The following is a 14,382-nucleotide window of genomic DNA, read 5'->3' on the forward strand; positions in this document are numbered from 1 at the left end:
GCCTTCGGAAATGATGAAACCGCGATATGCTGTAATCCTTTCCTATTCCTTCCCTGTGGCGTGTTGGAGTGCTGTGAAAGGGTGCGATCTGGCATGGTGCCACACATCAAGCCAACCTTGGTGCGTATACGGCGGAGAACGACTTCGGAGCTGGCTGTCGAACAATTAAAAAGGCCGCATGAGCAGACATCGGCGGAGGCACCTTTAATAATTGTCTCCGCCTTACAAAAGAGATGCGGTCGAGCGAATACAAGGACATCGGCGCGACGCGAAAAGTAGGAGATCGGTAAAACGATATTGGCAGCTGCTGAGTAGAAGTCCAGTGCATGAGCACTTTTTGGAGGGGTTTGAAACTTAAAATGGTACGTGAAAGCGGCAGTGGACAAACTATGTCGTCCCGCTGAACGACCGCTCCTCCCATCGGCGGTATCGATATAGCCGCTATAGCATGTGTTCAGGAAAGTTAAACCGTAGCAAGTACATGGCATTAGCCAACCATTAACACGAAATTATCAGTCTCAGCTGCAAAGACGATGTTCTTTAACTTGTTGTGAAGGAGAGTAGATTATCACGCCGGGTTATATGCGAAATATAGGAGTCAGATTACACAATTTCTTACAGCCATGGTCTCCTTAAGTTGAGCGCATCTGAGTTTAAATGAATATGAACGATAGAGTTCAAAAACCGCCACACGGATCGAATTAAATCGAAGAAAAATGAAAATGATATCGAGTAGAATTAAAAAGAACTAACATATGTCCGCCCGGATGCAGACATGGTTGCAGTCCTCATCAAAATCGATATATCACACCCTGTCACAGCGTTGCTGTTTCGCTCGTCGTAGAAGTGCCAGTGAACCAGGTATTTGCTAAGAAATTATTGAGTTTCGGATTCAAAGCCTTCTGTCAATGTATATATATATATATATATATATATATATATATAGCGTGTATATTAAACATATTTGAGGACACACTTCTTCAAGCGAACAAAGCCCTTTGGAAGGAAAAAAGATATATAAAAGAGAACACTGCTGTGCGTCCGTATGCCGGGATGTGCAGTTGCATGCACCTTCTATTCCAGAGCAATGACAAACATATTTGAGGACACACTTCTTCAAGCGAACAAGGCACTTTGGAAGAAAAAAAAGATATATAAAAGAGAACACTGCTGTGCGTGCGTATGCCGGGATGTGCAGTTGCATGCACCTTCTATTCCAGAGCAGTGACAAACATATTTGAGGACACACTTCTTCAAGCGAACAAAGCACTTTGGAAGGAAAAAAGATATATAAAAGAGAACACTGCTGTGCGTGCGTATGCCGGGATGTGCAGTTGCATGCACCTTCTATTCCAGAGCAGTGACAAACATATTTGAGGACACACTTCTTCAAGCGAACAAAGCACTTTGGAAGGAAAAAAGATATATAAAAGGGAACACTGCTGTGCGTGCGTATGCCGGGATGTGCAGTTGCATGCACCTTCTATTCCAGAGCAGTGACAAGCATATTTGAGGACACACTTCTTCAAGCGAACAAAGCACTTTGGAAGGAAAAAATATATATAAAAGAGAACACTGCTGTGCGTGCGTATGCCGGGATGTGCAGTTGCATGCACCTTCTATTCCAGAGCAGTGACAAACATATTTGAGGACACACTTCTTCAAGCGAACAAAGCACTTTGGAAGGAAAAAAGATATATAAAAGGGAACACTGCTGTGCGTGCGTATGCCGGGATGTGCAGTTGCATGCACCTTCTATTCCAGAGCAGTGACAAACATATTTGAGGACACACTTCTTCAAGCGAACAAAGCACTTTGGAAGGAAAAAAGATATATAAAAGAGAACACTGCTGTGCGTGCGTATGCCGGGATGTGCAGTTGCCGTCACCTTCTATTCCAGAGCAGTGACAACGACCAGTATCCATGAGCACAACCATAAACTGCTATCCTGCTTGCCCAGGCTCCGAGCTGGAGTCGCATTGGAAGTACAGGTCCTACAGAGTAAGTACAGGTCCTACAGCGTGTATATATACACACATTATATATATATATATATATATATATATATATATATATATATATATATATATATATATATATATATATATATATATATATATATATGTATATATATATATATGTATATATATATATATATATATATTAGAGAACGGTGCGCCAATTCGTATCCATCAGCAGACTACTTGAACTCCTCAATACATTTTGCTGCATTTCCGATACAAGCAAATGAAAAACTGGGTTGAATAAACGAACCACTGTAAACTGACAACGCATAATCTCTGATGTTTTGCTAATAAGCTGCCGTGCAGCACAAATGACTAATTTCGATAAGTACTGCTTTCTTTTCATTATAAATGCTTCTAAATGTGTGCAAGTTCTGTATACAGTTACAGAGCATTTTAAACAGTACAACCAGACAGCTAAAGAATCGACCAGCGCCTGTACAGCGATTAGAAAATCTAGTTTTATACATCTTTATTTCATATTTATACGGACAACGTTAATTAAGATCAGCATAAATATGATTGAAATGCTTTATAACACCGCTTTGTCGTTGTATATTGCATATTCTCTAAGCTACCTCAACTCTGTAAAACGGTCTAGCGTGCCCCTTAAAGCGTATTCACGCGGCGCCTCGTAAATGGCTGTCGAACCGACTACGGCAAGAATGTCGCAGTTTGAAAACTCTGAAGTCAAAAGCCTTTCTAGTTGTGCTGAGCGTAAAATGAGCTCAACAGAAAGGTGTGAGCAATCTCATGGACGCCGTGAACGGAATTGGTTTTAAGACATAGTAACAGGGCCTCGGAGAAATGGAGTGGATCCGAAAATATCTGGCCTGCTGCTCAGAAACGACTACTATGGATCGAGAACTGGAGATAAGGAAAAATGTGATTCTTTGCCCGCCACCGCGGTGATTGGCATATAAAGATCCGCAAGTGCAAACACTACAATTTTCCAAAGTGAACAGTCATCCTACTATTTCTATTTTACTCTATGGCCTATACTGCTTGTAATTCGTATCGCTCAGGTATAACTTCAAAATCTATCTATTTTTAGGAGGCAGACATACGCTCCAGCTATCATGTATACGAGTTTGTCGATGAATTCAAACGACAACTCTCCAGGAAAAAACGCATCTTCAAAGCTAAGCTGTCTGCATAAAATAACAATTTGGTTCTGAAAATATACCTGCTCTATCTTTAGTTTTGTACTGGGTTAAGAAACTGAAAAAGACTGACTGAGTGAGTGAGTGAGTGAGTGAGTGAGTGAGTGAGTGAGTGAGTGAGTGAGTGAGTGAGTGAGTGAGTGAGTGAGTGAGTGAGTGAGTGAGTGAGTGAGTGAGTGAGCGAGTGAGCGAGTGAGCGAGTGAGTGAGTGAGTGAGTGAGTGAGTGAGTGAGTGAGTGAGTGAGTGAGTGAGTGAGTGAGTGAGTGAGTGAAAAGTGATCAGGATGCATCACTCGCCAACCGGATGACCATAAAATTCTCTGTGAACGCCGACAAACCGCTAATTTTCAGTGGCATCTCCCACAAAAAGGGGAGAAAAGCAAAGGTGGAGGTCGCAAATTATTTTTATCGCGCACTATTATACATAGTGTGCCTCTTAGCAGTGCCGCCTTATCTTGTGTGTTCTCCGACGTAGGCACGACCACGTTTGCTGGCGTTCAGTGCTAGCATTATTATTGTACGTAAGAGAAAGAGAGATGGTATTTAGATATAAGGTAACATTTTATCGAGTTGGCTCTAAAGACCCCTTATCTTAAAATGTTACGGGCGTTGGCAGTAGCGTATGAATCCTCGGTGTAGGTGGACGGGGCAGAAAAGAAAGACAGAAATTCCTTTCTCCGCTTTCAAGGGTGATAAGGAGAGACGAGGAAAATTGTAAGACGGGGAGACTATGCGAGGCAACGGGGTGCAAAGAGTGGTGAGAGGGAACGCACCGTCACCATAAGAGATGTAGGGCGAGGAGAGTAGAGAGGCAGTTTGGCATTTGACGCGGTAATTGATGTACGGGGACAACACTACTCTTAACTCTGGCGCTTGAGCCACACTGATCATCTGTGATTTGTTTCTTCCGCCTCTTGTTAGTTGGTCGATTTATGCGCCGTGGAAATGACGAAAAAAGAAGACTTTAGAACGAAACAGGCCAGAAATTTTTTTCGATATAACAAAGACATTGTCTATTTTATTATTCTATAATGCAGTTAAATTTAAACAATTGGGCCTCTGTATAAAGTAGCACTTGAGGGGGTACGAACGGCCAGTCGAGTAGGCCATGGTATGAAATCTCTCAATGTAGAGGCTGTGAAAACCGCTTGTGTTCGATCTGTCTTGAGTAAACTGCTGGCTTAGATCAAATCCATCACCTCGTTGCCAACGACCTCAAACAGCACTTCATTATTGGGAAAAAGTGCACGGACTGTATATGAGCGAAGTCGGCTTTTTTTGCAATGATCTATTTCGATTACGTCAGTTATCTGCGATTCACTGATGGCATTTGCTTGCTTAGTAACTCAGAGAATGAATAATTAATGACTTAGGCAGGCAAAGCATAATCGTATGCTGTAGACTAAAACGATGATTCAACTGTCTTGGAAAGAAACAGCAGTTTACAATATGTAGTGAGGTGCTGGAAGTGGTAAGGGAATAAATCAACTTAGGACAAAGATCTAGCCAGATCCAGAACAAGGAAAGGAAAAAAATGAGAAGAGCCCAACGCCGCTGAACCGAATATGGAGCGAAAGTATTAGACGCAGATGACCAAGCATTCTTCTTCTTCGTCGTAGTCTTCTTCATCTTCGTCGTCTTCGTTGTCTTCATCGTCGTCTTCTTTGTCGTCTTCGCCGTCGTCGTTTTCGTCTTCATCGTCGTCGTCTTCTTCGTATTTGTCGCCTTCCTCTTCTTCTGCTTCTACTTCGTTTTCTTCTTCTTCGTCTTCTCATCCTCGAGGAGAAGGGGGGTCCACGGGACACGGACCATGCGACGAGCGGTTAGACCTGACGTAGTATTGCCAGGATAATCAGAATAGGGTGGAGCGCATTTTAAAAGTACTCGCAGATAATAACAAGCCTCTTACCAGTATCTCTGAGGAGGAAACTATCTAACAGCTGAATATGTGGCAGAAAATGCAGGCTAACAAAAAGAAGCGTTCTACTTAAATAGGGGACCACTCAGAACACTATGGAACAAAATGGTAGGTGTAACGTTAAGAGGCTGCAAGCGTTCAGAGTGAGTCGGGGAACAAACTCGAGTTAATGACATTCTAGTCCAAATTAAGCAGAAGAAATAGACATGGCCAGGGCATGTAATGTGAAGAGAGGATAATTGATGGTCGAAAAGGGTAACAAACTGAATTTCAAGGGAAGGGAAGCGCAGCAGGGGGCGGAAGTAATTTATGTGGGTGGATGAGATTAAGTAGTATTCAGGGGTCAAGTAGATGCAGTCAGCGCAGGACCGGGTTAATTGTAGAAATGTGGAAGATGCATTTGCTTGGCAGTTGGTATAGTCCGGCTGATGATAATTTTTGCGATCAAGATTACGTGTACTCGGCTGACAAATTCGAACTGCAAATTACACTCAATATAGTCCTCGAAGGTTTTATGCCGTTTTTACCATCGAATATATCTTCACTTCTCCTCCTTCAAGTCCTCAAAAAAATATATCCTCTGACCATTTACACTATGTGACATTAACTTTACATTTATTTTAAGGATATTATATATTGTTTTAATTGATGTTAGCCTCTCGCTCACAGAAATTTTTTTTTATTTTTTTTTTTCACTTTTCATTTCACGAATTCATGGTCTTTTGCACCTGTCTAACCTATTTGATGAGCACAGTGCCTTTCCATACAATCTGCTTTTGCTTTTAAGAACGCAGCAATTTTCAGTGAAGCTTCATTCTATGCCTGCCTCTAAAAACGTTTTCAGCTCGCGCTTTGCCAAAAAAACACGGCGACAAATTTTGCTTAAGGAAAGAAAAAAAAAAAAAAGAGCAACACACGGAGAGTGCCCCAGCCACCCCGAATCACGGAGTACGTTCTTCGCCAGGCTCGTTAACATTTGACGACTTCCTTATTTCGCTTCACTCTTTCTTGACGAGTAAGAGTGTTTTGTGTACAATAACACAGGTGGTGCGTTCTTTCCAGGAATTCAATACAGTAACTGCGTTTCGGCGGTCTCCTAAAGCACTGCATAAGCAAGCAAGTCTAGTTGAGCGACCAGGTTACGTTTGTATGCGTGCAGTGCTTAGGTACAGCCCTAGAATCATGGTGGTGGTGTGCTCCTTCGCGATGTAGGTCTAACGCATACCCCGAGGCCGCGAGATCAGACAAGAGTGAAAGTGAGAGAAGAGGCTGCGAGGGGATTCCCCCGTCTACTCCACGTGCGAACAATTTGTCGTTCATGGAAGCCAGTCACGACAGCCCCGCCGTCTCACGAGTCGACACGACGACAACTATAAATGAAACAAGCCCTCAAAAAGAAAGGAAGTAAGAAAGACAAAGACGCCATTTGTAAGTGACGTTTGCTGCTGCTCCATCGCGCCACCGATGCTTCGTCGAAGCAATTCAATCAAGCTATCAGCTAGAGGTGAAAAAAAATAAATCCACGCGCAAAGACAAAGCTGCGAAAGAGGACGTCGTGAAAACGGTTTTTTCCCCTCCCTGATAGTTTCGCAATCATGAATAACAAGCCCGCAGGTGGAAGGTAGTGGCTTGTTTCTACAATTCCCCCTGCGTGTTTTCCAAGAGGTCAGCACGCTCTTTTCTTCCTGCAGTGACTCAAAACGAACGCGCCATTTTTCCTACTTTATTATCGCACGAGTAGCATAAGCTAGCTCGTGTGTTGTTAGGTGGCCTGCGTGTCCTTGTGCATATCTAAACGTGGATGACCCGGACACTGCTTTGTATGCGGGTAGTTATCTGTTTCTGCGGATACAAGCTAGGGTTTTGTTTTGTTCTTTTACTGTCAGTGCTCACGACGTTTTATCCCTCCCAGCTGATAAACAAACTTGTCAAGCGTGGAGCTATTTAACGATATCAACATAGCAAGGGCTTCTTAGTGAAATATGCTTATGACAGATTTTGGGCAGCGTTGATACTGCATCAAGCAAGCAGTCTTGCAAACACTCTCCAAGAAAGTTTGTTCCAAAAGTGCTTTTCATAATCCGAGGGGCACAGTGCAAAGTTATGAAATATTTTCCCGTGAACTTCAGGCTCAGATGCTCAGTGAACACCCTAACTTCTATAACAACTTCCATGAAACAACGGCAAACGTTTGGAAATCCATAACCGCAAAAGCTTATTTCCCTGATATTTTCCTTGCCAATAAAGGTCCCACCTCCGATGCAGAACAAATAGTAAGTGCATTTAACAAACAGTTCAATTCAGTATTCAAAAACGATAACGAGGGTACTCCAGAATTCTATACATTGCCAATAGACCACCTATCGAGGATATGCAAATCTCTGAACCAGGTGTACTCAATCTTCTGCTAAACCAAGACTACCTTAGTGTCCTGTACCCGATACCCTGCCAAATGTGTTCTTAAAAGATACGAGAATGGACATATAAAATACTTATAGTCTTATTTTATGCCTCTCTTTCCAACGGCGTCGTACTGAATTACTGAAAGATATTTATAATAAAACCTGTTTAAACAAGGCGGTAAACAAAGAATTTATAACTACTGTTAGATAGCTTTAACGTCCACATGTATGTTGTAAATTACTTCATCATATAATTTTAAAACATATCACTGGTTTGTCTTGAAACATAAAAACATTTTTCCCGGCACAACACGGTTTCAGACATAGTTTCTCCACCGGGTTCCGTTAAAAACATCTCTGAAAAAAAAAAAAAAAATGTCCCCGGAGTAAATGTCCCTGAAGAAAATGGCCCAGGAAGAAACGTCCCCAGAAAAAAATGGCCCCATTGGCAAAGTAGGAAATAATGTCCCCAAGCGAGGGCTGTAGTCTTCGCGCTGTAGGACGTAGTATGAGCTTACCCGTGGTGAGCTGATATGATGAATGATAGATGTTACAGCGCTTCTTCCTGTCGGCTTGGAAGTGACTGAACATCGAGATGACGTGAGCGTTCATAATGAAAAAAAAAAAGAAGAAAAAAGATGGCAGAGGTAATACAGTCGGTAATACAGTGCGAGGGAAAATGCAAGCTGACCACCAGTTTCACCGGGCCAGAAATGTGGGGTGATGCTTAGGGTGGCCATGGTGTACGACCAGTTGAGCCTCATCAGCTACCTGCATCATCATCATCATTCTAAACCATCGTCAGAGCAACGGCTGACCCTCGTCACCAGAAGGTCTGAAAGATAGTTCTAGTGATGCCTTCTGCTTCAGGCGGTTCCTCAAGACTACCTCGGTCCGATCCGCTTGCACCTTTCTCAGTGAGCAGCATTACCAAGCTGATTAGACCTGTCTTAATTATTGCTGAATGAGCTGCAGGGCTAGGAACCACGCAACGTACAAAGATCGAGCCACATGGCTCTTCCCCTGCGCTTTTCCGCAGTGCTTGTAAACATCTCGGGCGCCCAGAGGACACAGGTTCCAAATGATTATTACATTTACTCAAAACCAAGAAAGAATGGTATAAAATGTGTTTTTTCTTTCATGTGGGTTCCAGAAGAAATCATTCTTAGGGCCAATTTTTGCCTTTGGGACGTCTTTTCCTAGTTCCCACCTCTTCAGGGGCCGTTTCTTCCGGGGAAATTTTGTCCGGGGCCGTATCTTTCAAGGACGTTTTTTTTTTTTTTTCGGGGACATTTTTGTCTACACTCTTTCTCCACCATAACCCAAATCTTAGGAACAGGGCATGATTTCGCCTTGATTGTAAAAGAGTGCCGCCAAATAAACGGAGTGCTTTCAGACTGCGCGAAGGCAACCGATAAGATGTTTTACTCTAAATTGATGATCGAACTTCGGTACATTGAAAAATAGTCAACTATGCAAATGGTTAAAATCATATCTCACATTCCATCAGTAATACGTTGTATCTAATGAAAAACATTCGGTATATCACCGGTTCTCTCAGACTGCCCACAAGGTTCAGTTTTAATCTCCGATATGTTGCTCCTGAATTTTATAATTGATATTGTAGATAAACATAATGGGAAAATTAGGCTTTACGTCATTGATTGCATACTATACGCCTTGTGAACTCCATATCATCATCATCATCATCATCATCATCATCATCATCATCATCATCATCATCATCATCATCCTGATAATACCCACTGCATGACGAAGGCCTCTCCCACATTTCTCCACTTAACCCGGTTCCGTGCTAGCTGCATCCACTTGACCCCTGCGAACTTCTTAATCTCATCCGCCCACCTAACTTTCTGCCGCCCCCTGCTACGCTTTCCTTCCCTTGGAATTCAGTTTGTTACCCTCAGCGACCATCGGTTATCCTCTCTTCCCATTCTTGGAATAAAAGTCAATACGGAGCGGTATATATTTAATGCGATGGTGCAACACACTACAGATTACTGATAATTATCAGAGAAGTGTTGTGATGTCTAATGGCAAACAAGAAACCCCTGCTAATGTTCGACTACACCAGGAATAGAAATTTATTGCCACGTGTTTCCTTATATAAGCACCTTGGCAGGTGTATACCTGAGGACCTTCGTTGGGACATCATCTTCGACAGTGCGATGGCAATATTTCATTACCTCAATAGCTAGGGCACTTCGGATCCCTCAAATAGTACAAAACTACTAGCTTCTAAGTCTTACTCAGCCCATTCTTGAAAAGCTAACGTCATTTTGGATATGTTTACAGATGTAAACCTTCGCATAGTAGAATTGGTTCAGAGTAAGGCAGTCAGGTTTATCATTTTTTTTTCAAATACAGAAGAACATCTCTTAACGAGCTCGTTTCAAAAGCTGGACTGCAGCTTATTTCTGACCGTTATAGAATTTGTCGTTACATTCCATATTTAATAAAGAGTTATTGAAACTTCGACAGCTCACAACGTTTTCATCTGGTTATGCCATAGGAAGTCGCCATGCCCCCACTTTCCTTCATTTTGATGCCAACAAACAGTGTTTTCATATATTTCTTCTTTACTCGAACAGTAGCGGATTGGAACAGATTAGATAACGATATAGTTCAGGAAAGTTATATTGATAAATTTTGATCTTTCAGTTATAAACCTTCTCACAGTGCTTTCCAAAGGCTCCCAGTACCTGCTACCCCTTTGTCACAATTTGTTTCACATTAGCTTGTTTAGTTTGCGCTACCTGCTTAATATAGCTCTCATCATTTGAAATTTCAATTTTATGACACTCATGATGTCAGTTCTTCCTGAATGTCTTTCTGAATAATTTTAGTCTCTATTTTCTTTTTCTTTAAGTTTTATCACTAATGTCAGTGTTATTGTCTTTTTCCACCCTGCAACCACCGCTTTGTTTTGGGTAGCAGTATTGTAAAAAATAAAAATAAATAAATTGCGGCTAAATAATTTGTTAATAAAAAGCAATTATGCTTTCGTTGTCACTTTAAAGGATAAGCAACCAAATGTAAGAGTAGCCTAAAAGGTAGCTTTATAGACCATATTTTTTTACCCTCGCATGCCGGATGCTATCCCGCTAGTATTAGCGACATCAGGCGCCATTTTTCGCGTACGGGTGGTTCGGCGACTGCGGGTCGCTAGGTCATCTCGCGTAGAATACGTATGTGAGTAAGCGTTCTTCAAATCTGTCGTCAAAGTGCTCTACCCTTTATACGTGTAGGTGTGCGCTGTGTATAGCTACACACATTTGTACTGTTCCAGAGAGCAGTACAGTAATTTGACGTGCACTGTTTCCCATAGATGCGATATTTAAGAGTAGTAGGTGACGAACTGGAAATCACTTATACGCAGAAATGTACTGGCGTTTTCTCGTGTGTGTGTGTGTGTGTGTGTGTGTGTGTGTGTGTGTGTGTGTGTGTGTGTGTGTGTGTGTGTGTGTGTGTGTGTGTGTGTGTGTGTGTGTGTGTGTGTGTGTGTGTGTGTGTGTGTGTGTGTGTGTGTGTGTGTGTGTGTGTGTGTGTGTGTGTGTGTGTGTGTGTGTGTGTGTGTGTGTGTGTGTGTGTGTGTGTGTGTGTGTGTGTGTGTGTGTGTGTGTGTGTGTGTGTGTGTGTGTGTGTGTGTGTGTGTGTGTGTGTGTGTGTGTGTGTGTGTGTGTGTGTGTGTGTGTGTGTGTGTGTGTGTGTGTGTGTGTGTGTGTGTGTGTGTGTGTGTGTGTGTGTGTGTGTGTGTGTGTGTGTGTGTGTGTGTGTGTGTGTGTGTGTGTGTGTGTGTGTGTGTGTGTGTGTGTGTGTGTGTGTGTGTGTGTGTGTGTGTGTGTGTGTGTGTGTGTGTGTGTGTGTGTGTGTGTGTGTGTGTGTGTGTGTGTGTGTGTGTGTGTGTGTGTGTGTGTGTGTGTGTGTGTGTGTGTGTGTGTGTGTGTGTGTGTGTGTGTGTGTGTGTGTGTGTGTGTGTGTGTGTGTGTGTGTGTGTGTGTGTGTGTGTGTGTGTGTGTGTGTGTGTGTGTGTGTGTGTGTGTGTGTGTGTGTGTGTGTGTGTGTGTGTGTGTGTGTGTGTGTGTGTGTGTGTGTGTGTGTGTGTGTGTGTGTGTGTGTGTGTGTGTGTGTGTGTGTGTGTGTGTGTGTGTGTGTGTGTGTGTGTGTGTGTGTGTGTGTGTGTGTGTGTGTGTGTGTGTGTGTGTGTGTGTGTGTGTGTGTGTGTGTGTGTGTGTGTGTGTGTGTGTGTGTGTGTGTGTGTGTTTGCTGTCCTTCAATGCACATATGCTTCTGTTTTACTTTGTTTTTATGCGAGAGTGTAGGGGTAACCAGATTGGCGAGCTTCGCGCTGAAGGTTGTTTAGGCATAAAGCGTGTTTTCTGACACCAGGGGTTCGTCTTTAGCTTTCTTTTATCGTTTCATTACGTGAAATTAAGCGTGAGCATCAACAACTCAAAGTGTTGTTTGCATATTTCAAAGAAACGTCGGCTTGGAAAACGCCTGGGCGTAGTATCTTTATGCTTTTAGTACCTGCCTGATGCGCAACAAATAAACCCGATTTCATTACATGCTATGATGCTGGCTCAAACGGCTCCTCTGCCCTTTCACATCATACCAAAATCTTTGAAATAAAATATACTTCTCTTCTGGCTGCTGAAGTCGTAGGAGCTCTCTACACTGTTATTAACTATTCAAGACTGAATAGAAATACCAAAATGATGTTATGCTTCCCAGCGGTGGCTCAGTGGTTAGAGCTGTTGACCACTCAACCTGAAAACGTGGGTTCGATCACGGTATCAACGGCAACGCTTCGATGAAGGCGAAACAGAAAGCGCCCGTGTAGTATGCGATGCTAGCGCATTTTAAAGAACCCCAGGAGGTCGAAATTTTTGGAGCACTCCACTACAGCGTACCTTGTAGCCGATGCCACCTTGGGACGCAGAGCTCCATATATAACATGAAAATTTGGTTCGTATACTACAGCTAGCACTACTTCGCTGCTACTTCTTTTTTGACATGTGCCACAATGTTTGTAGAGGTTATAAAACGGTGCATCATGCATGACACGCATTCACAACAGTTTGATAGGCGCTATATAATTTCCAAGCAAAAAAAGAAAATGATCCTAATGCGTCGACGTTGATAAACACATCGCAACAAAATTTGCCTGATGTCAGCTTGGCAACTCGGATCAGCACGCATCGGTCATTTATGGATGTGACCAGCGCGCCGTCACGCGGACAACACAGTCTAATTGGCTAGCTTCGCTATGACTGGCAGGAAGGAGGAAGAGCGTGTGGCGCCCTCTTGGGTGGCGACGGGAACCCGGATATCGCGCGCCGCCCGGCTAAGAAAATAAAGGCGGCGCCTGGTCGTGGCTCGTGCAGGTTCTGCAGGCAGTCATGTTCTGGTGCCAATCAACAGCAGTCTTGTTCCTTCGCTCCTGATGCCTTAGGCCATCAAGCGCATTAAAGGTGCAATTATATGCGAGCCGCACACAAGAGCAGTGTTTGCAATTGTTTTTTTTCCGCTGTAGGGTAACTAAACGGCAACATTAGCAAGGCTGTGGGCCGAGCACCGACACAATTAATGTGAATGTGAAATTACATTTCTTAAATAACCCGTCGATATTAGCTACACGACAACGCAAGTAAACTTGCTCCAAAACAACAAAGCGGCGAAAATATATTTGGCAATAATCTACAGCGCCAGAAGGTTAGCTAATCATGACTACCGTGTTGGCGCGGCAGCGGCGGTCCCCAAGAATGGCCGCGCGGTGGCGCGCCAGTCGATAGAAAATGACCGTAAGACGGCTAAAAAGCTGGTCTATAGAAGGCTGTGAGCCGAAGTTACACTTATTCGGCCAGTTGATGCAATCCTGTCAAATAATCTCATAGCATGTCTCAGAGGCAACTTATATCTTCCTGGCTGAAAACCACACCACACACCACACACCCCACACCACACTACACTACACTACACTACACTACACTACACTACACTACACTACACTACACTACACTACGCTACGCTACGCTACGCTATACACTACACTACACTACACTACACTACACTACACTACACTACACTACACTACACTACACCACATCATACCATACCATACCATACCATACCATACCATACCATACCGTACCGTACCGTACCATATCGTACCATACCATACCATACCATACCATCTGAGGCTGCATCTGCCACACCGAGAGCATCCTTCAAATAGCTCACGCTCTGCTTTTCACTTCAGGCTTCAAATAGGTTGTCGGTCGCATTTTATGACATCAATCATCATGCATCTTAGTCGCCACTGAAGCTATTGAAAGTCCGTGTCTCTGCTTTCCATGCACACAGGATCAAGAACAGAAAGTCTGGACAAGTTTTACTAAAAAAAGTAGTTCGTGAACATTTTTTGTTTGTTTTTTCCATATCATAACATAGCAACATAACAATCAACGTGACCCAGATGCACCTTTGACAGGCTAGTCAGCCCGGAGCCACAGAGAGCCCAAATAGGGAATAAAATACAGTTGCTAAAAAAAAGAGTAGTATTTAAGCATACAATGTTAGCATTAGCTGTTCTCAGAACTTATTACAGTCGACAATTTCTGCGAGAAGTTGGCGCGAATAGCTTGAGTTTCGAGGCGGAGATATGACTGGGAGAAATATTTAGCTTTAAATGAGCGAATGCCGAGTTAATGATAATGATCAATACGACTGCATACGCTGAGGGTTCAGTTGTTTACGGAGCGAGAGGTTATGGCACAACTTATGAAACGGTGTTAATCAAAACAATGTTGTTCCGGACGATGAGAACACCAGTTTGGGGTCGACCATACCAA

The 14,382-nt window shown here is 43.1% G+C and overlaps 1 long non-coding RNA gene across 1 annotated transcript in view; it reads right to left on the reverse strand.

The window, feature by feature from the left end:
- Positions 1–14,382, reverse strand: part of LOC146186370 (uncharacterized) — a 378,918-nt gene that overhangs the window by 81,365 nt on the left and 283,171 nt on the right. The window lies entirely within an intron of this gene.

Source organism: Amblyomma maculatum, chromosome 6, assembly GCF_055883805.1.
Source record: "Amblyomma maculatum isolate TAMU_Amacu chromosome 6, ASM5588380v1, whole genome shotgun sequence".
NCBI lineage: Eukaryota > Metazoa > Arthropoda > Arachnida > Ixodida > Ixodidae > Amblyomma > Amblyomma maculatum.